This window comes from Sturnus vulgaris, chromosome Z, assembly GCF_052056855.1.
Source record: "Sturnus vulgaris isolate bStuVul1 chromosome Z, bStuVul1.hap1, whole genome shotgun sequence".
NCBI classification, from domain to species: domain Eukaryota; kingdom Metazoa; phylum Chordata; class Aves; order Passeriformes; family Sturnidae; genus Sturnus; species Sturnus vulgaris.
Window position 1 is genome coordinate 7,977,570 of NC_142283.1, and position 26,113 is coordinate 8,003,682.

General features: G+C 41.0%; 1 long non-coding RNA gene across 1 annotated transcript; it reads right to left on the bottom strand.

The window, feature by feature from the left end:
* Positions 1 to 16,277: 16,277 nt before the first annotated feature.
* Positions 16,278 to 21,470, bottom strand: LOC148219650 (uncharacterized). The gene is made up of 3 exons (XR_015799508.1): positions 21,313 to 21,470; positions 18,179 to 18,259; positions 16,278 to 16,378 (listed from the first exon to the last, which is right to left on the bottom strand). It is a non-coding gene; the product is annotated as an uncharacterized LOC148219650 (long non-coding RNA).
* Positions 21,471 to 26,113: the final 4,643 nt, after the last annotated feature.

The following is a 26,113-nucleotide window of genomic DNA, read 5'->3' on the forward strand; positions in this document are numbered from 1 at the left end:
GAGTTACTGTTGTGGTTGGGTATAAAGAAAGATCATGGTTCATGGAGCTGTTTTTCACGTGTGACCCGTTTTCTGGATGTTAGCCTAAATGGGTAAGAATCCTCTGTAAATTTTCTATTTCAGTAACTTAATTTCTTCAGTGTAACACCCTCACCACTGTCAGTATCCAAATGAATTATTGTTAAGCACTGCAAAAATCACAGCACAGATGTTTGAAATTATAATCTCGATAATAAAAGTAAAAACAGTTATTAAAGCCCTGGAATATCCTTGGAGATCTTGCATTTTGGGGGCATTTCTCCATTGCTTGACCACCAAAAGCCTACTGCCTTCAGGGAAGACAGAGAAAAAAAGCAGGTTAAGACTCCAAGAGAATTTGGCTACTTAATGTGGGGCTGGAGTTGTCTCTGACTAGTGTGAGGCTCCCTGAGACACAGGCACAGTGCCAGGTGACTGCACCCTGATGCATGGGAGGCACTCCACACGCTCCCAGCTCACAGCCTCTCCCAAAAGGAAGGAGCTGTACACATTTAACACTGTGCTTTGGGCCAAATGACCTGTCCTGATACTCACACTGGCGTCTTTGTAATATAAAATTACAACTGGTTTCACCTAAAATGATTTTTTAAGTAGGGAAAACTTGAATAAGAGAGTGAATGGCATTGGGAAACAGGGAGACAGACACAGCAGGAGTTAGAAGAATTTAGACCTTGACATAAAAGGCTAGCAGGAGAGGGGATAGGTGATCTCCAGCCCTCTTCCTTTACAACATACTCCAATTGAGACATAGATAAATACATGAGTCTGTTTAGATAAATAATATGCTAACATTAGACCAAGTAGGAAGGAAAGTCAATAAAGAAGGAAACCAAAAGGGATTTAATGAGGAAAGTAGATAAAGGGAAACTGAGGCAGGGCCACCCAGATATGTTTTGTCCGGACCTCTTGAAATAGAAAATCATTCTATCCCCAAATTTTAAAAACCAACCAACCAACCAACCAACCAGAACAAAAAACACAACCAAACAAAAAAGTCTATCTTTCAATCATTCATTTTCATGTCAATAATATGGGCATGAAGTAGGAAAAAAAGAACAGCTTTTCATTCCAGAGTGTTGCTACTCACTGCGACACTACCAAATATATTCTGGCCAGCTACAGCAAAAACAGCAAAGCAGAAACTGGGGTTTATTTCATTGTTTGCTTCTTTGGTAAACAATTCTGCCAGAGAGATTCTGCTGGAGCAAACAGCCTGGAAATACAAGATACAGCTCTGCATGGAACACAGAATCGGAGCCTGTGCCAGGTGAGCATCCTCCAGTGACAGTAATTTTTGCTGCCACAGTGATGTAAGTATGTCAGTGAAATAAAGATGCCTTTGATATCAGTGGACATCAAGCTGGGTTTGGGAAGGCAAATAATCCAAGAGGATGAAATCTCTGACCAATATCCCTGGGACTGAGTATGCAGTGCATTTCTCAGGTGAAACTGCAATAGTTTACAGCAAATTGCACAGCCCTTCAAACTCAAGTTTCTCCTTGGAAAACTCATACTCCAATTGTAAAATGTCCATTGCAACTTGAGGCACACAAAAGTCTGAAACCTTTTTATAAATATGGTTCAGAACTAGACCTATATACAAAAGCAAGCCTAAGCAGGGAAAGAAATACCCCAAACTATTAAATGCACAGCTGGAATGAGAAGTGTATGCTATGAGATGTGAAAATGTGTGAATGGATTTTTAATAATTTTAATGAAAAAAAATACTTTGTATTGGAAGGAGTCTACTCTAATTCCACCATTTCACTAAATACAGTAGGTAGGTATTCAAAGCAAAAGGGTAATTTAAGGCATTTCCCAATCTGAGTTTTACTGATTCCTGTGTGATCAAGCTCATAACAGAGTCGCTTAAATAAGTCAAAGAGTTATTAAACATTTCTTTTATAATTTCTACAGATACTTAAAATTGACTGAGCAATCTTTGCTTTCTGATCTAAAATGAAGCATACTTTGCTGGCACACACATCTTTGTACTGGGTTTGACTGAGACAGAACCAATTTTCTTCAAAGTGGATCATATGAGGCCTTGTCTTGTGTTTGTGCTGTACACAGGGTTTGTAACACAGAGGTGCAGAACTTGCACAGAGTCAAGATCTTTTCTGTTTCTCAGAACTTCCCACCAGTGGGCAAGCTGGATTAGTGGCAGCTTATTCATGGGGTTATACTAGAGCACCTCAAACTGCATGTGGCTTCACCTATTGAACTGCCTTTATCTCAATCCACAAATTTTCCTGCTTTAATTCTTCCAATGCCCTCTCCCATCCCACTGGGAGAGGAATGAGCAAGCAGCTGTGTGAGGCTGAGCTGCTGACTGGGTTCAGCCACAGTTACCAAAAAGACCCTTCATCCTAGTGATTTTGTTCCCACTATATTTCTTTTTCTTGGGGCAAACAGATGAAGATTCTAAAAACTCCCAAGCCTCGCAAAATTTATTGAAATACATAGTACTTTTCAAATCTAAGTTCTGATTGCAGTGTTTAGCCAAATATCCATTATGCAATGAAAAAACTGCCTCTTTCACCCATATTCAGATTTTTCCTCTCTTTGTGGAGGTATGTGGTGTCAGATTTTAGCAGTCTAGAACTCAAACCTGATACTGAGAAAGAAGTTCACCTGCCAAGTGCTTCCATAGCTTTGAAGTTCAATAAATTTCTGTTTCCACTTACAAATTCACTTCCTTGATCCCATTCATCCACTATGAGCTCTTGTAAAGTTCTCCCCTTGTAATACATAGATTTTTCCATGATTTCACATCAGCTTTCGTCATCAATCTGCATTTTTGATGAAGATTGTGTTTACATTTGCTTTAGTTATGAAAAAAATGAAGCAAAGAAAAATGAAATTACTCTAGGAATAGCTAAATGAGAAAGAGAACTCCTAGCCCTAATCCAGTCTACTGATACACTTGTACTAGAGGACTGAGCAATTATGCTAAAGATTATGTGGACAAAGTTTACAGAAGTTCAAAAGCCAAATTAGCAACAATAGGGAGAATAATTCCCACTCTCCTTGTGTTTTTTCACTATGAAGATGTTTGGGTTTTTTGATGCTTAAGAAACCTTTCAACCACAAAGTACTGCAGATTTGAGGCGGGGGAATCTCACTCTAAATATCAGTTTGTTCTTTCATGCTTTCTGGCAAGTTTTACTGGTTGCTGTTAGACATCAGGCTTTTTGTTTGAGAGTAGTGCTGCCATTTGTATGCTACTGTAAATTCTTTTGTGGGGAAGTAAATCTATTCTCAAACATCAAAGCAAGTTAGTGCACAAAATTTCCTGCCCTGCATAGACATGACCACACATCAAATACACACTCTGTTGTTTTCTGGAGAAAGGACCTTCTATGACTCTCTATCAAAAAAAATATGAGGTTGAACGCAATAAAATATAAGCAGATTTTTGGAGAAGCAATGTTAGGACATCCTCAGAAATGCTTCCATTTGTTCTGCATTGTGGGGTTTTTTGGTTGGTTGGCTGGTTGGGGATTTTTTGTTGTTTCGTGGTGCTTTGTTTGGTTTGGTTTGGTTTGGTTTTTTCCCTGTGGGATGACTCAGACAGTCTAATTTTCTGCGAGCAGCTGTTGAAGTACAAGTAATTTTTTATCTTTACAGTTAAAGCTATTTCCAGATATTTCCACTAGGAAAACATCTGAAGAACAAGGAAAGAGTTTTAATGTGAGCTGCATGTGGGGGTTTGTCTCTTCAGACATTTTTTCTTTCCTTGCCTTTTCTCTCCTTTTCCTTCCCTCCTATCAGACCAGAGAACTAATGGCATCACAAGTGCAGCCACTTAGAGTTGAATGGGAAGGTATTTAGTCCAAATGTTAAATGTAAGTCCATGACAAAGTTAGTGATGTTTGCTCAGGTTTCCTCTGTCAGCACAAATAATTAATTTTCGTTCTATTCTATTCTACTCTACTCTACTCCACTCCACTCCACTCCACTCCATTCCATTCCATTCTATTCTATTCTATTCTATTCTATTCTATTCTATTCTATTCTATTCTATTCTATTCTATTCTATTCTATTCTATTCTATTCCCATCCCATTCTTCCAAAAGAGAGCAGTCACCAAAAAGAGGGATATTTTTCTGAATAACCTAATAGATTAAATACACTATTTGAATAGACTAATTTTCTCACCATCAAAATCTATTTTGTTTGGCAATAAACTAACTGATTTTGCCTTTGATGGTAACTAGTAAGTGATTTCCTTGAGCTCTTTCATTTTATTTTCTCTATCTGCCCTATTAGAGGGGAAATCAGAGAGTGGCTGGATGACCACTTGGCAGGCAGGTTAACAAGGTTAACCCTCCACAGAGCACTTCAGGAACCCTGCCTTTATTTTTAGATAGAAGAATATTGACCAATTGAACATCACACTGCATCAAGTATGGTCATACAACTTGTCATCCATTTGTAAAAAAAAGAGAATATAATTTATATCATGCTGTGCTTTGGGGTTTGTTTTGCTTTATGGGTTCTAAATTCAGTGTCTTTCTAAAACTGATGTATAGCTGAGAAACATCTTCCTTCTGGAGAAAGGATATATGTATAGGTATATAGGTGAATATTTTATATATATACACACACACACACACACACACACACACACACACACACACATATATATATATATATATAAAATTCTTTTTGCTCTGGCTGCCAGGTGAGCCCAGGTTTGTGCCTTGATATGCTGCTCATTCCAAGAGATGTCTCACAGCTCAGTGCTGCTGAGGAAACAGATGGGTGACATCAGGAAACACCAGGGCCTGAAGTCATGCAGTGGTGCTGCCTCCTGCCCTGCAGTTTTTGAGTTTGGAAAAAATGCTTTTGGCACAGTCAGGTGGAGCATAGCCAAGTGGGATTTCCCAAGGCAGTTTGGTGCCTATAGCCTCCCCTTTGAAAAAACACTCTCCAGTATAAAAATTATGTATTCTACTCTGAAGGCAGCTTTTATCCTGAAACTACCAGCTCTGGTTCTGAAAATAATTTCCTACTTGGAATCCACTGTCACCTAGCAGTGAAACCCACAGGTTATGCAGCCTGGCTTTTAAAGCCTGGATGAAAATAATCACAAGAATGCTCTGAATGTATTTAAAGTTGGCACTTCACTACTTGAGTGTTCATAGAATAAAATCTTTGCTTGTTTTACCTATGCCAGGTGGATTACTTCAGAAGCTGCCTCTGAAATTGCTCATTACAGATTATTTTCATATGGTGCTTTAAAAAAAAACTTCAGGAAAACCTGAGAAAAGTACTCATTCTCTTCAAAATTTTCTGAGTCTCGTTCTTGTCAGCTATGGAGATATAATTTTAGGTTGTCTTTTGTCCTGTACTTAGGCCTTAGAGTGAATATTTTTAATTTAATGCTATTAATAATTTGATACATCCCGTAGTTCTGAACAAAAAGCCCTAATGTAAGACATTTCATGAGTACAAAATAAAACAGCATTTCATCTTAGTAAATGGATGGTTGCATTTACTCAAGTAGTTTCTGATTCCAAGGTTTTAGTACACCCACAGGAGAGGTAAAATAATGCCCAAAGGGTATAAATAACTATAAATACTTCATTTCTTGCTAGGTATGCAAATTGTAAAACTCAGCCATGAGTTCTGTTCTGCCTGTCTGTCTACAGTTCTGTCGATTTCCATATTGTTGCCCTCCCCATTCAGACCATCTTACAGCTGGGTGCAGACAATGTGATATATGTTCTGAGGCAATATTCTTTCTTTTCAAATGATCTGAAGGGGTCTTTTTGCAACTGTTGACAGAAAACAAGTAGTTAGGCTCAGGATAGGTTTGCTTAAACTTCCCTTCAGGCCATGGTAAATTCTCATACCTCAATAGATGGTAAAGATAGATAGATTTTAGTTTCGAAAAGGGGCCAAAAGATGAGAAATGTCTTGCAAAACTTTCTGTGAATTCAACCTTTCACTGAAAGCGATAAATAGTCTGTACAAGAACACCCATCTGAGATTTTTTTTTTTTAATAAGGGAAGGATCCACATCTTCTCAGGTGATCCAGAAAGCTGAAGTAATGTCAATTTTTATTGTGCATTATCAGAGCAAATTCACTGTGTGCATGACTGTCGAAGGATAATGAATTCATTATTGTTGCCCCTTTTTACATTTCCAGTCACCTTAGCTGCTCCTGCAGACAGAGTCAGTGTCACTAGCACTAAAACTGTATTTACAGTAACATCTTGTGGCAGCCTGTGGAGAAATTTATGCTGGACAAACCTGGAAGAGAACTAGAGAAATAGAAGCACTAAACACATACACATTCTGACTCATTGTTTAACGATTTCCTCCTCAGAAACCATCACCCTTGAATGCCTTTCAGAGACAAAGTAATGCATTTTGGCAGTATTCTCAGGGGCTTAATGTTACTGAAGGGTGTTGATTAAGTTGTGTGCCCTTAGCAAACTGAGATGCTAACATATTAAATGAGAAAAAAAAGTGTTTCTTCTGAAAAAACTCTTGCTCATTCTTAGATGGACACCAAAGAAGATAGCCCAATGTAAGTTGTTTTATAAGTACCATTATTTTCTGATTTTTTTACTAGTATGAAGAAAGAAAATTAAAGGTAAAATTGTGTAAATAAATTAGAGTCCTGGCTAGTTGAAAAATTAAGCCATATTAATCCCAAAAAGAATTCAGGAAGTCTGGAAATGAAACATGAAACAGAAATTAGAAATGTGTTGTACTGCCAGTAGAAAATTATAGGCTTTGAAGGATTTGGCATCTGAAAGTCTTATGCACTCAGGTGTTGATGCATGAGACACACAGACGTGGGCTAGTGGCTTTTCAGTCCTCAGAGAACAGAATAAGATACATCTCTTTGTGTGAATATAAACCTGCCAATAGAAAAACTAGAAATCTATACAACAGACAGGAGAATGATGGACAGTAAAATCACGAAGGGATGAAAAGCTTATGACATCTGATAGAAGAGCAGTACCTTAATCAAGAAGCAAACAAATCAGTCTTTGAAGGACTGTCTTTGGAGTCCAGGGCTCACAGGAAATTTTGAAGAGACACAAGGAACTCTGACAGAGACGGAGACCAATAAAGGCTTTAGAAAGTTGAGTCAAAAAATCTAGAGGTCTTTAAAAGACATATAATTGTAGCATTTAGGGACATGGTTTAATGGCAGGCTTGGGAGTGCTGGGTTAGCAGTTGCACTGGATGATCTTAAGGACTTAACCTAAATGCATCTGTGATTCTAGGGTTCTATAAAGAAAACATATTTACAGGCTTGATTTGAGAGGATAGGTTCCATGTGGTGATTCTATCAAACACCATCTGGGATGGACACTTCATTTACACTGTGCCCTTGCCAGAGGATGGCAGGATTACAGGGACAGGTGAGGAAGGGAAAGTGTCTGAGTCCTTTCTGCTTTACCTGTTTCTGGGTCAAAGTACCCCCAGAGACTGTCCATGAACCATGGTTACCAGAGCTGAACTGCTGCTGCTAATGGGGCAACCCTAAGCCAGACATTTCTTAGCTTTTGAGGGTCTCATATTCAGCCTTTACAGCTTTGCTGCATGCAAAATACTTACACAGTGATAAAAAAATTAGGCACTAATGCACTTTAAAATCCACTGACATCAGCCACACGTGTTTCCACACGTGTGAATACCTGTCTAAATGGACTGGAATATCTGAGAGTAGGAAACTCTCTAGCAAATATTACCCTATGTGGCTCTCTACCCTATCTGGGGAAGGCAGAGGGGCAGATTTCACTTTTTCCTTTCCTCTACTTTCTTGAGAGCACTGTGCATATCTATTACAGTGTGCCTGAGTTTTTGTAATTATGGCAATAGTCTGAAGATTGAAAATAGGCAAGTACTGCTCTCCCCTAACCGTGCACTAATACCTGTTATTAACAAAGGCCATAATCTTCTGAGTCCTTCAGATAGAGATTTAAAAACCTTGCAGTTTGCTAAAGAGCTTATCAGAGGTAATTAAAGCCTGGCTGAGCATACTTGCTTTTAAGAGACCCAGAAGGGCTTGCTCCATTTTTATGAAACAGAGATGCTGCCTCAGCACAAATCCCCTCCTGATCAATGGATTCTGAGACAAATCTATTAAACAGCCCTTCTTGGAATGGTGGAAACAGCATCTCTTGAAACGTCAGACTACTGCAATTTTCTATGAATTTCATAAAAGATACTTTGTGAATATGCAAGGAGGAAACACAGGAGGTATAGCCATTCCTAATTAAAAGGAAAATTGACCGAAGGGAATTGTCAGGCAGAAACTGATCAGCATCCTTGCCTTTTAAAAGATTGTTTTGCAGTACTTCAATTGCAGAGATAATTTTGCGGTGTGGGAAATGGAGGATATTAACGCGTCTTAAAACCCATTCATGTTTGCCGTAGTTGTTTTCCTTTTTAACGTCTGTGGGTGTCACCCTTCTCTGAAAAGCAAGCACACTGCAGCTTACCTCTGAGATTTCAGTGTCTGCTGCTGTCTATCAAGCCTTCTCAATGTCTTGTCTAACTCGTTACAGATTAAGCTGCCAATATCACCTCGAAAATTTGGCAGCTTCATCCCTGGGTTTATTCATACCGGAATCTCCTTGTGTAGTGGCGCTCTGCATCCAGCACAATCAAGTCTCATCTCTGTTGGTGCTGCCACACTCATTTAGTCCCTGCAGCATTTCTCATAACGTCACAATTTATCCCCAGACAGAGTGCTAGTGCCAGAAATCATTGCAGCACTGGAGTTATCTCAGGCTGCTTTACCACCCTGATGCTTTGAAAGTATTTTTAGCACTGAGTAAAAGGAAGACAGACAACATTTCCCCCCACTGTTAGCTCGAAACGTGTCATCCAGGGAGAACAGAAGAGAGCTTGGATAGTGATGGTTAGTGTTGAACACCACAACAGACACATCCAAAATTTCCAGGTGTTTCATTTGTGTGCCAAGTAGGATTTTTTTTTAATGTGACTGCACTAAGGTAACAAAGTCATAAACCATCTGTATTTAATTAATTTAGCAATAAATAAACATGCGGGACTTGGAAGATCTAAGTGCTACAATTGCTCAGATCCTGTGAAGGGTGAGTAATTAATTTCGCTATCATTATTATCAAACCACAGTGAGAAGAGAGATTGTTTTTTCTCCTTTGAATTGTCTCCTTCCCTCCAAGTCTCTATTTCAATGAAGGTCTTTTATTGTTTAATGTATCTGTCATCATCTGGTGACAAGATAACATCAGGCAAATGCAAGCGCTCTCATTTTATTATTGTATTATTTTCCTTTTGTTTGCCTCAGGAAAAATGTTTTAATTGCTAAGGATAAGAACAAATCCACAGATCCACAGATCTAGAAGCTGAAGGGGAATGAAAAAAATGTCAATATTTGCATGACTGAGAAGACAATCAGTCTGTCCATACAGTTCTATAACTCCTTATAATTTATGACTGGAAAAATATGACAACAGTAAATGAAGAAGGTGCCAGGGGACAGGGGGAGGGTTGTGAAGGACTACACAACCTCTGTATTGAGGGGATTCAGAAAAACTAAGAGCAGGGAAGGCATAAACCAAGTGCCAAACATTAATCTTATCACTGCTAGCTCCACCTCTCGTTTCTGAGGACAGGAGAGGTCTGGGTCACACTGCTGAATGGCATGGAAACTGATGATATCTGATCCCTCCAGCCCCTGTTTTGGAGGGCAAAGGCCAGGCTCAAAACTGAGATAAAAAGAAAACAGATTTCAACAAGAGATGGATAAATCAGCATACACTATGTAGGTCCTGGTACACCAGTCAACCAAAGGTTCTGTTCAGGTGGCTCTGTCATGGCTCAGGCTTGCTTGGCACTGGGGGAGCACTACAACAAGCAGGAACTGGGAAAGTGATGGGAAAACCATGCCCTTGACTGGCAAGGAGTTCTTTGACAGAAGATTGGAACCAAGACATGGCTCTGAAATGGTGGCATGAGCTGAACACAGAATCACACAAAATTGCAGTTATTGGAAGGCACCTCTGGAGTGCCACAGCACAGCCAGTCTGTAGCTAGACAAGATAAATCTGGCCATAACATAAACCCAATTCAGATAGCCTGGCTCGCTCTAGAAAAGAAGGAGAGCAAGTCCCTGGGTGAGCAACAATAGGATGGATTTGAACAAAACCAGGGGCCTCAGTCAATGCTATTCAATCAAGAATGCAGACATATCCCTCACTGGCTAAGGAGCTGGGCAGTGTTGAGACTCCAACCAATCACTTGTCTAAGCTAGGGAGTTTTGAATCACTTAGGAAAGATGGTTTGGAATAATAAACCAGTGTTGTTTGTGGCATGATCCTGGGCCTCTGTCTCCAACCTACAACCTCACGTAACACTAGAGGTCATCAAGTCCAAAGTCCTGTGCTTTAGCCTGTGGCTGGCTAAAGCATGTTACCCAGGACCAGATCCACTCATGGCTTGAATGCCCCCAAGGATGGAGGCTGCACAAACCCTCTGGCACTGTTCTAGTGTTTAACCACTTTCCTAATAAAACACTTTTCTCCCCTGTTTAAATGGATTTTTTTTTTGTACTTTGTTTTGTGCTTGTCGTGTCATATCCTTCACCACAGAGCCTGACAGCAGCTTCTTTACTCCCTCCCATCAGGTATTTATACACATGGATAACATTCCCCCTTGATCTCCTTTTCTCCAGATTCTTGTGGAATTCACCAAGGAGAGACCAGACACCACCAGCAAAGCTCAGAAATTCCTCAGAGCAGTTCAGAAAGTTGCACTTTCTGATCTGAAACTATATCTACATGCTTAGGTTTCCCTATTATTTAAGTTCTTTTTGTGTATCATGTGTGTTATCCACCCAGAATAGTACTGTGCCTAATTTCAGTGACATTAAAAGGATTTAAATAAATACTTTTATATTTTCTTCTCACCTCGCCTGCCTTTCTTCACTGTGTGATGACAAAGTAAAAGACAAAGCACACACTGAGCACAGGTCATCAGGTCTGACAGATTTCTGTTTTGTTTAAAGATGTGACTGTCAAAATGCAGTGCAACATAATTAAGCCATGTAGGTTCATTCTCAGTATTTCCTTAGAAAACATGTAAATTTGACTTATTATCATTATTTGGCTTCTGAATACCAAATAACAAAGGAAATATATTTGGACAAATACAGAAAAAATAGTTAATATGGAAATCAGCTTGTCCCAAGTGGGAAAATGTCTCATTTGCATTCAGATTCTGCTTCTGCTGCCTCTTCCTTTGTTTCCAAAGTGACAAATGGTCTTTCCCTCCTCCCCAGCCCTTTCAGAATCTCATTAAAAGATGCAGAAATGAGGCTTGAACAGCCCCGTGACCTTCTTTCCTTTCGGGGTCACATGCAGTACACAATTCAATCTGACCCACTGGCATATTTTATCAAGGGTTTTTTTTCATCAGGAGGGGGTAGAATAGTACAGAGTGACCCCAAACCCTGGTGTTTCAATACACATGACGATACACATGCCATTACTCACAGCAATATATTCCAGTGGCACACAGATTGCCGTATAATGCGATTTTCCCTCAATGAAAGGGAGTTTGAACAATAAATGGCTCTATCACAGGCATGAGTTGCACATATTGCATTTTGAGAAATGAGGTTTCTCACTGATTTAACATTCTTATTTGCTGCAAAGTCTTTTTAATAACAGGAGACTGGTCTGCTTATTTCCAGCTTACTTTACCTCTATTTTAATGTAAAGAGCACATGGAGGAGCAGCATGGTATTTTAGTGATTAGTAACTCTGATAAATACTTGTAGCTTATAGCAGTCATGGAATTTACAGCTGAGATGCATTGAATTTCATGGCTAGCAAGAAATGGACTGCATTACCATTAAACATAAGGATCCTTTCAATATCTGTCACTGGACCAGAAATCTAAACAAAAATGGAGCTGTTCCAAAAGTCGTTTTTACTAGCCTGACAAATCTTCATCCCACTTTTCATTTGGGAAACATCTTGGAATTTTCAGTGGCAGACATGCATCAATATTAAGGCTTGAAATAGCATTTTGTGCATTTATGTCTTAAATATTTCAGCAATTCCATTATGGACTCCTTCAGAGAAATAAACCAACAGCTGGTCCCTTTTACGTAAATGAAAAGTTAACGTGACAAAATGTCATAGTCAGTTATTGCTGCTCAGAGTGAAAAAAAAACTCCACTAGCTAACATGATACTGACTTGATTCAATATCATATTACGACCTTCTTTCTGAAACCATGTGCCTTTTCTTCTCCTACAGGAAAACCTGTGCCTTTGTGTGGTTGGTGAGCAGGAGCAATGAACATTAACTAGTACCTGCACTACTCTGACACTGTGCACCAGCTATGAAAACTACTTAAACGTATTTGGAGAAAGCTACTTAAAATTATAGCAGTATTCTCCAAGTCTTAGAATAATTTGTCATCCATTTAGAGACCTGCAATATACGGTGAGAAACCATTAATAATGCTACATCAGCAATTTGCTGATTTACAGAGTCCAAGTTCAACTTGGCATGTAATATCCATTTGTCTGTCTCAGTCATCCCTGAGACTTCACTGCACTTGCCCAAATGTAACTGCATCTTGTTCAGATTTTTTTTGGGTATGAGACTCTTGGATGGGGGAAAATGGGAATTTCATCTGCTCCAGCTAGGAAGCTGTTTGCATGCCCCACCTACAACACATTTTACGCCAGTTCTTTTTCACATTTGCTACATCCTGAAGTCAGGGAGGACTCTGTGTTGGGCACAGAACATCTGCAGAGCTCTTGCAGGCTAAGAGACAGCCACTGAGACAAAATGAGATGAAAAGTGTCTTACGAGTAAGAGTGTGTGTGCATATGATGTGGGTACTGAGAGGTTTGGCATGGCTGCGCCACTGATGACACAGAACTGTGGAGTCCAGGTTATTCCAGGACATCTACAAGCACATCAACTTCCAACAATTATCTTGGATTGCAGAAGTTAAGCCATGGATACTAGTGAGGAGCAGCACGCCCAAAGCCAAGCCCGTACCAGCAACTGACAGGTTGCTGTAAACAGATGTTTTAAGGCCACTTAATGAATCACCAGCAAAAGTATTTGCTAAAGCAGATTTATTATTGAAGTGAAAGCATGACAAAGCGTGCTGGCAAGGTTTGCTGTACGTTTACTAGCTGGTTAAAGCAGAGAGAAAAAGCAAACAAAAATCCCAAACCAATCTAAAACTACCTATGCGAGGGCTAGCAAGAGGCAGAGGAGGGTCATGAGATGGGGAGCAAGAAGACAGGGGAGGGGGTGTGGAAGGGAGTGGGAAGAGAAGAGGATGGGAAGGGGTGAGGATGGGAAGGGGTGAGGATGGGAAGGGGTGAGGATGGGAAGGGGTGAGGATGGGAAGGGGTGAGGATGGGAAGGGGTGAGGATGGGAAGGAGTGAGGATGGAAAGAAATGTGCAATCCCCTCGTGTTGGTCACAAGGTTCAGAGTATATCCCCATGTTAAACTGGGCCCAGACTGGGCCTACAGTTTATGCCACACACCCAGCAGTACATAACCTTAGCATCACTTAAACTGAACAGGACTTAAACCTAATAGCACTTAAACTTAAACCACTTAAACTTGAAATACTTAAACTTAACAGAACTTTACCTTAACATCACTTAGCAGAACTTAACTTCACTTAAACTTAATAATATTTAAGCTTAATAGAAATGAAACTAAACAGCACTTAAACCTAACAGCACTTAACAGATCCTAAACTTAACGGCATTTAAACTTAACAGTCCTTAACACTTAATGGCTCTTAATAGATAATTTAACTTAAACTACTAAGCAATGGATTCAGACAGAATTTACTATAACTTACTTACAGACCTAACTCTAAAGTACTTAAGCTAAACAACCTTCCTCCCGTTTTTGCTCCAACATTTTTACACTTGCAGGCACACAAACAGAGTCAGTTCAAAGTACACCTGGGAAAAAATCCCTGTGAATTCAGTGAAGTAGTCACTTTGGATGCCTTTGCGTCTTTTCAGTGGGCTCAAGGCTGAACTTTGAGGAGTGGGGATATGAGCTCAGAAATCATCAATGTTGTTTGGAGATTGTCCTCCAAATTTGGCAAGCTTGAGTGTTCTGTGGCTCTGAGAGGCCTCACTGAGAGGCAGGTGCTGATCGCAGCCCTCTGCAGTCCAGCCCCTGAGGAGGGCTCAAAGGGTCTCGCTTTGGACCACTGTTTATAATGTCACAAGAGAGGGGGCTTCAGTCATAGTAATTTTCCTGACCTCAATTCAGGTCAGTAACTTTCTTCAAAAGCTAAATAATAAAAATCTTGTCCAATTTGGGTTTTTTTCAGGCAAGAAAAGTAAGTTTCCAAGGCTGTTGGTCAAAAAACTGGAGCTCATTAGACAGCACAGTTCCTGGAAACTGACTGTTTGTCAGTCTGGTCACTTATTGCACCTTATAAACACAAATGTATCATGCTCCATTTCTCTGATGGAAATTCTTGATCAGGTTACGTAAATAATTTTTTTAAAAAGATAGTTTGATGATGATAAAACAATATTAAAAGTAAGGAGCAGCAGTACATGTCTAGTTAGTACACATACTCTAAAATATAGAATATATAAAACAAAAAGAATAATAGAGAATAAATCATAAAAATGACAATAAAGTGCAGCATTGCATCTAGAATTCCTGTTGCAGTTGATGACCACCCAAACCAAATGTCCCACTAGTGATGTTCTCCATTTTCTATCACTCTTTCCAAGATAATTTTTGTGCTATGTATTGTTTCTGTACCATGTATCCCTTCTGTGCTGTGATAAATAGTGATTGGGGTTCTGCGTCCATTGCTCCGGATGCATTCCAGCAATCGACACAGGTCATCTTGCTGCAGTAATTTTTTCACAGTGAATTGTTCATCCCAAAGGCATTGGCATTAAATATCAACAGTACATGTAGGTGGGTTGTAATAACTCCTGTGATAGGAGCTGGATAATTAAAGTCACATCCCTTTATACAGGGTGTTTATTTCTATAAGCCTAATGAGCATTTGTCAGATTACAGTCCAGCCTATATAGTTACAAAGGCATATTTCTGCAGTGGAAAAGATGTTCATGTGGCAAAAGTGCTTAATCAGAGAAATTTTTTGTGCACGCACCAAGTCATGTGTTGAACTTGATGAGTGCATATTTGCCTGCAAGGAGGTGAATAAATTGCAGGCAGTACCTAGCATGTACATAACAGCATGGGTTCTTTTCTTAGAACAGTTTCTCACCAATATGGTTCAGAGACTCCCTCCCTTATATTCATTTTAAGCAGAATGTTTCCAAGTAGACAGTTTCTGCACATTTTGCAAGTCAAGATGTTTGCATTTGGGCAGATGTGTTGTTCCAGCATAGCTAGCTTCCACTGGTTTATCTGACAGAAAGCAAGGCTGCTGGGTCTGATATTAAAAAAAGTGGCCTGCTATTAAAATTTTAAAAACATCTGTATGAATGGCTGCCTTCAGACTGCTCTAATTCCACTCCTTCTGATCCTGGCACCCTCCAACGAGCTCTCTGGGACCTGCAGAGCCAAACTGGGGATTTGCAGGGGATGCTCTGGAGGGCCCACGAGTGACTCTGGGACCTCGAGATGGAGAAACAGGAAAAAGGAGTGGCAGTGGCTGGAGAGGCTCCAGAGGGAGCAGCAGAGGCAGAAATGACAGGGTAACAACCTCATTTTCTGTGTGGGCTCCATGGAGTTGGAGCTGCTGGAATTTCAGATGGAGCGGGAGCGGAGCTGGTGCAAGACTGAGGTTTTGGCAGATGTAAAGCGGTGGCTGCAGGTTGAGGAGCAGCAGTGGTGGGAGCCTGGTGAGGCTGAAGCCTGGGGTTGGGTGCTGAAGGAGCAGCTGAATATCATGAAGGCCTGCTTGAGGCAGATGAAAGAGCATCTGCGGGTTCATGTTGGACCACGTGGCCAAGCTCTGGGACTTGGAAATATTCCAGAAAACACTCCCAGAAGAGCAGAAGGAGAGAAGTAGCTGTTCCACAAGCCAGGAGCTCAAGAGGAATATCTCTGTGTTCTGCTGCCAATGGTTCCAAAGGAGTCAGACTGGCAGCAGGGACTGCAGCACCTGCAGTTCACCCTCCAGGAGCCCAGGGCTAGTGCTGAAATGGCACAAAGGTAGGCTACGAGTGCAACCCAGAGCTCCACTACAACTTCAGCTTCAACGTGTTCCCACCCAGAGCTTACCAGAGGAAATAGTCCAGAAGATTCAGCTTCTCATCCAGGCAACCCTTGACAGATATGCATCTTCACCTAAGGCCAGATGGGAAGTTATTTCCTCCAGTTTCCTGGAAATTTACAACAAACCTCAATGGGATATGATGCTGGGAAAGGGGGATTGTGGAATATAGCTGGAAATCTGACAGGCTGGCCTTGGCAGCAGCAAGCTCCATATGCAGAACATCACCTGGATGTCCATGATGCAGGAGGAAAAGGTGCTAGATCTGCTGCAATGCACATATGCTGAGCTTAACAACCGCTCATCCCACAGCTGCTCCGTGTGCCAGCTGTGTGTCCATGGGGAGCTCTGTGCATCTGATATCCCCCACCCAACTTCTCCCTGACTCTGGTGCACCTAACAGGGCCAGAGAGCCTTGACAAAACAGCACCTGGTGGGAACTACCTCCAGGAAACTCAAGACATAAACGCTAGCCTCAACACCCTGAGGCCCATCACTGTCAACTTCTGCAAAAAAAACCCAAAAAGGCACATTCCCCCCTGGAACAGCAAACTGATGAGGCCTCTACACTACACTACACTCTATGGCTCCAAGTTTGATATGGACTTGGTAATCCCTGGAAATGGAAAAATAAGAGAGGGAGAGAAAGACAGAAGAATAGAGGGACAAATACAATCTATAACCTGTCTCTGATTACCAAAATAAAAAGCAGGATGATTAACATTAAAAAGACAAGCAAAAGGTGCAACATTTCGTTAAAAACCCTGGCTGCTGTTGGCAATGACTCAAATCAAATGTCCCACCAGTGGTGTTCCCTTGTCTATCTTAACTTGTTCCATCACTCAGTGGCTGCCTTTCACATCATGATGAACAGAATCAATATTTTTTCTTTTGCCTTGTGCTTGCTTCAACAGCTGTCTCAGGTTGTCATGTGGCAGCTTTTTTACCAACATGAGGTTCATGCCAACAGGAACAGGTTGTTAGGCTGGGAACAGGATTTAGTCAGATTTCAGTAAATGGTAAGAGGTAACTAGAGCTCAATAATTAAAACTGTAATTGACCTGTAATTGAACTAATTTACGAACACAAATGTTAGATTGATTACTTGTATCTACAATAAAGTTGTCTACAAGTACAAAATAACAAGAGGTTCTCATTCAGGATGAATTCTCATCCATTCCATCAGGCCACACACTATGCTCTAGAGGATAGATTATACCTCCACTGTGACTTTATCCTTGCACAATGATTGGGCATATGCTATATATCAAAAGATTGTCTATTGCTAAACCAAAAACCGTAGCTTTACCGGTAGTGAGGTCTAAAATGAAATTGACTGGTTACCACCAAGAGTGGAATTACCTTCCAAATTTAGCTGGGCTATTCCAGGTCACCTTTTGAATTTCAGAGGGCAAATTGTTTTGAACTGCTTTATAATTGCTGCCACAGTAAATGGCACCTGCAGCTGATAAACCTCTGTGGTATAGAATGTACTATGGATACCATACTGCTTAGCATAAATAAAAGAAGTGAGGGTCTCCCCTCTGTGGGTTGAGCTTGCTCATGCTCGTTTATGCGTGAAGCAAATTTGGTTCACACTGACCATAACTGCACCTGCAAGGAGGATAAACTTCAATGGTTAACCTGATCTTCAGTAGGGGTGTGCTGATATCATTCCTGGGAAGAGAAAACAATACAAGCCCCAACCAAGGTTGTTTAACAGCTTGGACTAATGACACAAATCCTTTTCTCTACTCAGAATATTTTGTGTCTCCTTAAACCCAGTTGAATTGAGTAGTAAAGATTTCTTTGGTCCATCAGGACCAGTTTGGCTTTGACATCCCTGAGGTGGAAGCCTGTCTTCTATTTCATAAAGTGCTTCCCACACTGCTGTTCCTGCTCCCCTCACCTTTTCTGGGGTTCAGGGTGGTCTCCTGTAATTACAGTTGTCCTCCATAAGCAGGATCTCTCGGTATTTGAGTTACCAACTCTGCAAAACAACAGAAGCAGTGATTAAAGGTATAGTATTGTCATTCAATTTTCTATAATAAACCCATAAGCCACAACTGTCAGTTCAGCTTTTTCACCAGCCAAATAGGAGAATTAGAAGGGGACTGTGATTTAGTGGTAGTACCTGTTTTCTCCAAAACTGTGTAAGTGTCGAAGCATCTGCCTTCTTTGTGCCTGTTGGATTGGTAGTATTGGATATCAGTTGTTAGTGGCAACAAATCAGCCAGAACTTCAGAAATCCTACCTTGCTTCACAGCAAACATCCAGGTCTGAGATATACCAGCAATCCTTAGATCAGAGAGTGCAGGCTGTATGGAGCAAGCACACTTCAGTCTCTGAATTTCTTTTGGGGTTGGGGTTAACATTTGATCCAAAGTGCCACATTTGCCATCCAGCAAACACCAGCTTCTATAGTTCAGAGCACCGAAACCCAAATTTACATTGCAATCTTTTATTGCAAACCAAGTAGTCAGCATCTTTCTCACACAGGAGCAATAAATTAAGCTTAGCATCTTGACGGATAACAATTGCTCTGTTTTCTTTGGTTTTTTTAACTCTTTGCCATCTAGATCATAGATTCAGCTTCTCAGCATCTCATTGTGTTACTATTGAATGTAGATCTCCTGTTTCTTTTAATAATTTTATTAATTGTTAAGGAGAAATATAATATCATATCATATCATATCATATCATATCATAGCATATATCATATCGTAATTATAATCTGAATGTTTGGGCCATTATTATGTATTCTTTGACAGAATTCCTCTTGCTGGATTTCAATATCACTTAGTTTATTAACATAATGCCCTGGCAAATCAGTCATCTGAACTGGAATCTGTACAATGCCAAGTGAATTGAGAACTTGATTAAATATCACTACTACTTTTCCCCCCAATTTTTGGTTTTTTTCTTCCTTTGTTCCTTCAATGGTTTCTGCAGCTGCTCAAATTTCAATGACAGTAACAATTCAGCTGCTTTCCTCCCCACTACTTCCTCTCTCAGATCTTGTTTCTTCCTACTATGGTTATCCAAATTCCCCAATAATTGTCTTTCCTTACAATCTGCCAAAGCAAGTAGAGTCCTAAAATAGCCATTCTCAGTCATAAGTTTACCAGCTCAGCCTATCTCCTGTCTCTCCCTCAGAAGCCAGTGATGACTTCACAATACCTCATTTGCTGTCAGTTTTATTTTTGGTGAGCCACCTTATAATGTTTCCAACTGCTGTTCACCTGTTCACTTATGAAGGACAGCAAGAAGTAATTTCCAAGCTCTTGATTAACAACACCAGCCTGTGGGGCCATAGGAATGGCAAGTCTCTCAGGACACTGTGGAGTTCTAATTCCTGTATTATCATGTTTATCCCACCTGTGGCAAAGGGAGTAGGACTTTTCCCAAGGCACTGTACTACCTTCTCAAGAGCAGCAGCAGATAATTCATCCATCATTCATGGGAAATTCCCTTCTGAAAACCGTCCACACACAACACATTCCATCAGACACTAGGACCCTGCTGCTCCTGTTTGGGAGGTCTGCTTCCCTGCTGCAATTCCAATCTCCTTACTGCTGTTGCTGGCTCCTGAACTATCTCCCCCCACATTAAAGGTCTTCCCTGACTCCTGACTCCCTTGTCTGCTTCTCTGTGAGGTTAACACTCACCTCAAGTGGCCCTGTAGTTGTACCACAAAGTGTTTTACCATGTCTGTCAAACCCCTGATCACAGGAAACATCATATTTGGATTAGCAACCAGTGACACAGCTGAGGGCTATTCCAGCATCAACCCTATGCGACATCAATTGCAAGTCTGCTGCCTCCTGTGCACTCTCCATCATATGATCTGCAGCTGGGGTCTCCATCCGAACCTGGATCGCCTCTCTTTTAGACCCCTCTCTAAAAGATCCAAACCTCCTGCCCAAGAGACACCCTTCTGAGTTAAGGGCCACGGCTCTCTCCGGGCACCCACCATTAAAAACACTCCCGTCCCCCTCGGGCCTGTGCCTCAGACAACCTGATTCAATCAATTCCATCACTCTCCAAACACATTCAGTTTCAGATTCCTGCTATCTTGGCCATTGCAAAGAGTACCATTTCAGTGGCAGTTGTCTGGCCCAGATCATCAATAAAGGTTTCTAAACCCCGACATTCTTCCTATGAGATTTTCTCTCTCACACACACACATCCTGAAGCTCTGTCTGAAGCCTGCTAGTATGGCCACGTTCAGCAGTGAGGAATGCCTCTGCCTGCCCCCTGCTCTCCTTTCCATGATTATGCTCTGCAATGAGAAGCCCCTTCACTCGCATGTTGGCATACCTATATTTTTGAGACAGTGGTTAAAGCTGCTTCCAAAAGTGCACCCAAAATGCTTTACCTTTCCCCTTCTATAACTTTTGTCCACTTAACACCACACTTATCTGTTTAAATGCAGCCTCAGGGTTATACCAATTTCCCATTTGACCATTCTCTCAACTTTAGCAAAATCAAGGAGCAGTCAAACACTGACATTTACTGGACAGTCTTGGCTTACAGCTGCTCCGATCCCTCCTGGCTGTTAACAGCCACTTCCCAGCACTCTCTATCTGGAAATCACAGGTGGAGGGGTAATATCCCAAAGCGACCCCTTTGACAGCAGTAAAGTGTCCATGATGACCCAGCCTTACACAGGGAAGGAAGGTCCTAAGATTTGTAAATACCCATTGGCTGAAAGGAATAGCAAAATTCAGAGGGTCCACAAACAATTAGAAAGTTCTATTAGCAAATTACACACCTGACATAGAGATTGGTAAGGTAGTCCCTGACCTACTGTTAAGCGCACAGCAATGAGTTTTAGATAAAGGGATAGGGTGAAAGGGAAGAAAGAAATTTAAGAGGAAAGGATGAATTAAAGTGAAGAAAAGAAACGAAAAGAAACGAAAAGAAAAAAACCCGAAACGAAACGAAACGAACGAAAAGAAACGAAAAGAAACGAAAAGGGGGGGGGGGGGGGGATAGGTAAGTAGGAGAAAAGTGAGAAAATGAGAGCGAAAAGGACATTACCAGCCATGATCCCAGCATTGATCCAGCTGACGAGGTGTCAATCCTGATTCCAGCCCTGATTCAGCCGACGGGGTGTTGATCCTGATCTCGGAGTCGATGCAGCTGCGTTGGTCCGGTCGATGAGATGTCCAGGGCTCCGACGATCCTGCCTGGCATTTATGGGCAGGTTTCCCCACCCCGAGGATGGGTTTCTCGCTTCCTATGTAAATTAGTTCTCATGCGCAGTCCGTTCCTTCAGACCTTTCTGGAAATGGGTCGGGGGGCTCTGGGGGTCTTGGGTGATCTTTTTCCCACCCTATAGTCCATTCCCACTTCCTGCCACTCATTCCTGCACTTGTGTTATGCTGTGCTGTGGCTGTTTATCACAGGAAATGCCCTATCTCTGCTTCGCCCCCCTTTTCCAGCCAAAACTTGATCTTTCTCATGGCCATGTTAATAACAACAGTCCTTGGTTATTACCAACAATTCTTGTCTGTTATTTCCAACAGTCCTTGGTTTCCTCAACAGCCATCTGGTTATCAGTGCTTGAGACATCTGCGTTACCCCCTTATCTTCAGAGAATTGAGAACTCAAAAAAAAAAATCTCACTTTGGACCCTTGTTTAGAGGGTCCCAAAAGAGTGGGCTTTAGTTCTGGTAGTTTTCGACCCTGGCTACAACTCAAGTTGGTAATTTTCTTTGAAAGTTCAGTAACAAAAATATAATTCCGCTTAGATTGTTATTCAGGCAAGAAAACTAAATTTCCAAGGCTGTTTGTTAAAAAACGGGTGCCCCTTAGACACCTGTTAGTTCCTGGGAACAGACAGTGTTTCCTGATAAGCTCAAGAGAGGCTTAGTCTAACTGCAGTTTGTCAAGGCCAAAGCTTAATGAGCACTTCTCAGAGTGCAGCCACGGGAGGGGGAGAGAGATGCTTTACCACAATGCATCCCATGACTATAGCTTCTCTGCATCTATATAGACAATCTATATGGGCACAGAAACACTATGGAAAAGTGGACCTAGAGAGACAGCACATCTAGAGAGACAAGACAACTTGGGATTTTCCTTCCTATTATATCCACTGTCTGTATATCCAAGAACCTAGGTTATTGTATAGACTAAAAACCAACTTTAGGGTCGTGAGGTCGTGATACTTAATTAAAATTATCTTTTAGAACATTCAATTTATGACTCAGACATACAGCAACTTTATGTGGTAAGTGCTGGCAGAAAGATAACTTGGGGTTAAGAGTCTGCAAAATCTCCTGGTTTTGGTTCACAAAAAAATTAACAGTAACATGTTCTAGGACTTATTTCAAAGTTAATTCTTTTCTTTCACACAACAATGAAGTGAAAAATCCACAGTCTTCTAATGTCTTAATTTTTAAAAAACTTCTCTCCTGAATGATAATAAATAATTTCCAGCCTTGTGACACACAGTAAACTGAAACAAGGTCCCAAACCTCATAAGACTGCAGAGCCATCTTCACATAGGAATAGGTGCAACATAATTAAAGCTGTTCCTGGAACTGGTATTATTGACAAAGTCAGTGCAGACACTCCAATATTGTAGCATACATTTTGAAAATAATTGACATCCTACTGATGCTTTGATGTAAAATGTATGATGACATAATGACTGGAGAGGGGTGACCATTCTTCAAAATACTGCAATTCACCCACTGCAGGTTGAAGCATTTGCTCTTCTACCAATACATATATTGTAGAAGATGCCTTTCCTGGCATCCATATTGTTTTGTTAATGTAACCAAAAACAAACCCCACTCTCCAAAAAAGGAAACCATCAAAGACCTCAAATCTGCTAAAATAAGTGCAACAGTATTCCTGAACATGTGCAGTACTGCAGTTTTCACTTCAGTTAATGTGTTTCATACAGCAAAACAATCTTGCTGAGTTGCATTCTTAGTAAAATGCCATCACATTTTATCAGCTGCTGGCATTGCAAAGGCAAATGTTTGTTGTTACCTAAAATTACTTTAAACATCAATAAAACAAACAGAAGGAAATGTGACTGCTGTGAATTACTGTGGGTCACAGGGACCACAAATGCTCATAAATGCTCATAAACATGAATGAAATCTGGTTTTGGTGAAGTGCAAGTAATTTGACAGGAGATGCCATATTGCAAAAGGATAAAATACCCATGCACTGGCTTCAGCTTAACTGTGCAGCACCTGAGAGGAAAGCTTTGTTTGGTGCTAAACAAGGCAAGACTGATTTTCACTCACTACCTTCCAAACAGCAAATTCAAGCTCCTCTTGTAGGACATGCAGAACTATGCCCCCAAAAGGTGCCAGCTTAATCTCATCAATTCTGTATTTTCCTGGCTGCTGGAACAACATGGCTGTTGTCTGCTGTGCAACACGAGGAGCAGAGGGGAGGGGAGCATTACTTTGGTACACAGAGGGTTTTCAAATTTATCCATGACCTCAGTGTTCTTTGGAACAGCACAACCAATGGGTTGATGAATTCACAGCTCTTCTGTGTTTTTCACAGGTGTGCATCCAGAAGATACTTCAAACTTCAAACTGTGTGTGAGCAAAATTACTTTTTAAAAATGTAAAATGCAGCAAAAGCCTCAAGAAGTGCTTGACCCCTACTGGTCTTCTAATGACAAGTAGAATCAGCAAGCCACAAAATACAAACCCACCATAAACCAAGTTTGATTTACTCTAGCACTCTGAAATACAGAAGGCATGCTTAAATCAATTGTCCTGGTCATTTAAGTCCTAGGAAAAACTTTCACTTGTTCCTACTTGTGAGGGAACTAATTTTTGTGAGTGAAAGTTAAAGATTTAGCAGAACACAGGCAGATAGCCTGTTTTCTACCACACAAAGAGCTAAGGTTAACTAAAATCAAATTTCCCCTTTGAATAACATTTTTTCCTTAATACTTAGAGATGAAAATTTGAGACGAGAAAGAGCAAAGCTGTTTTGGATAGTTCTGTGAGGATGAAGGCTTTTTCCTTTTCTATCAAGTCATTTTACATATGTGTAAGCACAAACATTTAGTCGAGAGAAGAAGACCAGCTATATTATACAAGTTAGACAGCTGAAAAGTTATTTGAACATTCCTGGGGTTGTTTTTGAACTTGTGTGTATCTCCTCTGTTTCTCTCTCCCCCTTTCTTCACAAAAATACCCCAAACCAAAACCAAACCAAAACAACAACAACAACAAAAAAACCCAAAACAAACAAACAAACAAAAGACCAAAAAACCTAAAAACCCACAGACAAACAAAAAAACTAAAAAAAAAAAAAATCCAAAAAACCCCAAACAAACAAATTAAAAAAACCCAACAAAACAAAACACCAGAAAACAAACCAAAACAAAATTAAAAACCCCCACATGCTCTGTCTGAGATCAAGGCTTTTGCTGACACCAGCTTGGAGCAGCTGACTCCAACAGCTGTGCAGGCTCTGGTACTGACATGGTCTCTCTAACAGGCTGCCCCAACCACTTGGCACCTTGCTGGGAGATAAAGGCACCTGGGAGGTGATCTGCAGCCTTCTTTCACTGAGCTTGTCTCCACAGGCAAGGCTTGCCACCTCCACTGTTAAAAAACAAAGTTGCCTGTTCACTTCTTTCATGTGTCTTTTGAGACAAGATGGGAAGACCTCCCCCCCAGACTGTTGGTGTCTCTGCACCTTCCAGGGTGAAGCAATTTCTTGCAGGAGGCGTTTGGCTGACAAAGCTGCACTCATATGAATGGTAAGTGATGGGCAGAACCCCAAGAACTGGGGTGTATTTTGTCTAAATGGAAATAAATAACAAAGAGAGTTCTGTCACAAAAACACACACACAAAAAAATGAAATCGGTACACCCATATGATATCTGTCAGCACCAGATTTTGTCGTTATTCAAGTTAGTGGAATATTGCATTTATCATGCTGATGGAGTTCAGAGGCAGCTGCTAGTCCTTAGTCCAGGTTCATAAATTGTACCATTGTGGCCTCTGAGCATCCAAATGTTCCACCCTTAGGATGGTATTTGATTTTTCACTCTCTGCTCTTCTAGTGTAAATTAGAACAGTTTTTCACAACTACTCTTCACCTGGCTGAACAGCTGTTCAAGGTGTAGCACCGAGCATCTCACTGAGTGCAAGGCAGTGTTCACTCCATCCTTTGCTATCCTGCTAGCACACAACCTTCACAGCTCTGTCTTAATCTTTCCACATGTCTTAATCTTTACCACATCCTGAAGGAGCCTCTGCCACACCCCAGGATTTTTAAGCACCTGCTTCGCCACTTAAGGAATAGTTGCAAAGGAACCACAAGGAGTAGGCTAGTCTTTCAAAGATGCCCAATGTACTCATAGTGCACATGATTTTGAGCTGATGACATCTTTTCCTTCACCATCATTTCCTGTGCACATTCTGCCACCTGGAATACCTGCTCAGATGCCAGGCTTTCCTAGCAGTGCAGATCTGCCTTGCTAATGCCTTTCACTTCAGGGTGAGAAACCAAGGATTTGAACCAGCTGAAGGGCAATTCAGTACTGTGGTGGTTGACCTTGGAACCCACTGTCATGATCCACTGTTAATACAGGCGGGAGTCAGGATGGTTCATTTGATCTCAGGGGTGCAAAAGACACAACAGGGGAAAACAATCAGTTTAGTCAAAACAGTGCACTTTTATTGACTGCCAGCAACTCCGTTTCTGCGATAGAGGGGGGAGATATAAAGGAAACAAAGTAAAGGGAGAGAGAGAGAGAGAGAGAGAAAGAGGGGAATGGGGGAATATGAGATGAATGAGATGCATTCTCATGGTCCCAGCCAACAGATGTGTCTTCTGTGGGGA